The sequence below is a fragment of the Neodiprion pinetum genome, chromosome 4 (assembly GCF_021155775.2).
Source record: "Neodiprion pinetum isolate iyNeoPine1 chromosome 4, iyNeoPine1.2, whole genome shotgun sequence".
In the NCBI taxonomy this organism is placed as follows: domain Eukaryota; kingdom Metazoa; phylum Arthropoda; class Insecta; order Hymenoptera; family Diprionidae; genus Neodiprion; species Neodiprion pinetum.
Window position 1 is genome coordinate 12,166,625 of NC_060235.2, and position 2,500 is coordinate 12,169,124.

General features: G+C 63.6%; 1 non-coding gene across 1 annotated transcript in view; it reads right to left on the reverse strand.

Annotated features, from left to right (window-relative positions):
- The window catches only part of LOC124218345 (small subunit ribosomal RNA), a 1,913-nt gene extending 1,881 nt beyond the window's left edge, over nucleotides 1-32 (reverse strand). Inside the window, exon 1 of the ribosomal RNA XR_006883046.1 lies at nucleotides 1-32. This exon is cut by the window's left edge and continues 1,881 nt beyond it. This is a non-coding gene — a ribosomal RNA (small subunit ribosomal RNA).
- Between the last annotated feature and the right edge of the window lie 2,468 nt (nucleotides 33-2,500).

Sequence of the window (2,500 nt, forward strand, 5' to 3'; positions counted from 1 at the left end):
AGCATATGACTACTGGCAGGATCAACCAGGGAGCTTCGATACAAAATCTCGGCTCGGACGTGCGCCACCCATCGCCGACCGGGTCTCGTAGCCCGGTCGGCCGCGCGTCTACTGTAAGTTTCGGGACTGCACGCAGGCAGCCCCGGATCCGTGTGCCGCCACCTTCGACACTCGGCTTATAAGCGTTCGAACGATCTCCCGTACCCGTCGGCTAGATTGAAAGCGTCTGGGATACGTTGTTATAACATCTCTGGTCTTTGAGTGTACGCTCGGAAAGAAGCGAGTTGACGCGTGCGTTGGAGCGTTCGGCCTTCCGTGTTTCACGGAGAGCCGAACTTCTTGGTACCGCGTCAAGGGCCATTCGGTCTGAGACACCGACCCGCGGTAATGCAGTGACGATAGATGAAACAACGCGAGTCGCGTAGTTTCTTTGGTACGAGGCACGGAACGGTCCGCGAACGCCCGCTCCTGGTCTACGCCGAAGTACGTATCGTGCTCGAGCACGTACCGGTACGGCGTAGCAGGCGGACGACGGGAGACCGGCCCGACCGACTCGCTCCTCTTACTAGTAGGAGCCTGGCCGCTAGGACGTCGGCGCCGGTACGGTGGTAGCACGGTCGGCTTACGGGGCGAAACCTCCGCGGGCTATCGAAAAAATTTCGAACTCCGGGAACTTTGTCGAAATTAACCGAGGCTCATATGACGATGTTCCGACAGGCTCCCGGCCCGGATCGACTCCGGGACGCCGCGCATCGCCTTTCGGTCGACTCGGACCGAAATTTTTACAAGTCCCGTCTGTCCGGATCGACTCCGGGACGCCGCGCGTCGCCTTTCGCTCGACTCGTACCGCAGCTTCGACGAGTCCCGTCGGCCCGTATCGACTCCGGCACGCCGCGCATCGCCTTTCTGTCGACTCGGACCGTAATTTTTACAAGTCCCGTCGGCCCGGATCGAATCCGGGACGCCGCGCATCGCCTTTCTGTCGACTCGGACCGAAAGTTTCGCAAGTCGACGTCGGCCCGGATCGACTCCGGGACGCCGCGCGTCGCCTTTCGCTCGACTCGGACCGGAATTTTCACAAGTCCCGTCTGTCCGGATCGACTCCGGGACGCCGCGCGTCGCCTTTCGCTCGACTCGGACCGGAATTTTCACAAGTCCCGTCGGCCCGGATCGAATCCGGGACGCCGCGCATCGCCTTTCTGTCGACTCGGACCGAAAGTTTCACAAGTCGACGTCGGCCCGGATCGACTCCGGGACGCCGCGCGTCGCCTTTCGCTCGACTCGGACCGAAATTTTCACAAGTCCCGTCTGTCCGGATCGACTCCGGGACGCCGCGCGTCGCCTTTCGCTCGACTCGTACCGCAGCTTCAACGAGTCCCGTCGGCCCGTATCGACTCCGGGACGCCGCGCATCGCCTCTCGGTCGACTCGGACCGAAAGTTTTACAAGTCCCGTCTGTCCGGATCGACTCCGGGACGCCGCGCATCGCCTTTCTGTCGACTCGGACCGAAACTTCGTCGAGTCCCGTCGGCCCGTATCGACTCCGGCACGCCGCGCATCGCCTTTCGCTCGACTCGTACCGCAGCTTCGACGAGTCCCGTCGGCCCGTATCGACTCCGGGACGCCGCGCATCGCCTCTCGGTCGACTCGGACCGAAAGTTTTACAAGTCCCGTCTGTCCGGAACGACTCCGGGACGCCGCGCGTCGCCTTTCGCTCGACTCGTACCGCAGCTTCGACGAGTCCCGTCGGCCCGTATCGACTCCGGGACGCCGCGCATCGCCTCTCGGTCGACTCGGACCCAAAGTTTTACAAGTCCCGTCTGTCCGGATCGACTCCGGTACGCCGCGCGTCGCCTTTCGCTCGACCCGGACCGAAATTTTCACAAGTCCGGTCGGCCCGTATCGACTCCGGGACGCCGCGCATCGCCTCTCGGTCGACTCGGACCGAAATTTTCACAAGTCCCGTCGGCCCGGATCGACTCCGGTACGCCGCGCGTCGCCTTTCGCTCGACTCGGACCGAAATTTTCACAAATCCGGTCGGCCCGGATCGACTCCGGTACGCCGCGCGTCGCCTTTCGCTCGACTCGGACCGTAATTTTTACAAGTCCCGTCTGTCCGGATCGACCCCGGGACGCCGCGCGTCGCCTTTCGCTCGACTCGTACCGCAGCTTCAACGAGTCCCGTCGGCCCGGATCGACTCCGGGAGGCCGCGCATCGCCCTCCGCTTGACTCGGAACGAAACTTCACTGAGTCCCGTCGGCCCGTATCGACTCCGGTACGCCGCGCGTCGCCTTTCGCTCGACCCGGACCGAAATTTTCACAAGTCCCGTCGGCCCGGATCGACTCCGGTACGCCGCGCGTCGCCTTTCGCTCGACTCGGACCGAAATTTTCACAAATCCGGTCGGCCCGGATCGACCCCGGGACGCCGCGCGTCGCCTTTCGCTCGACTCGTACCGCAGCTTCAACGAGTCCCGTCGGCCCGGATCGACTCCGGGAGGC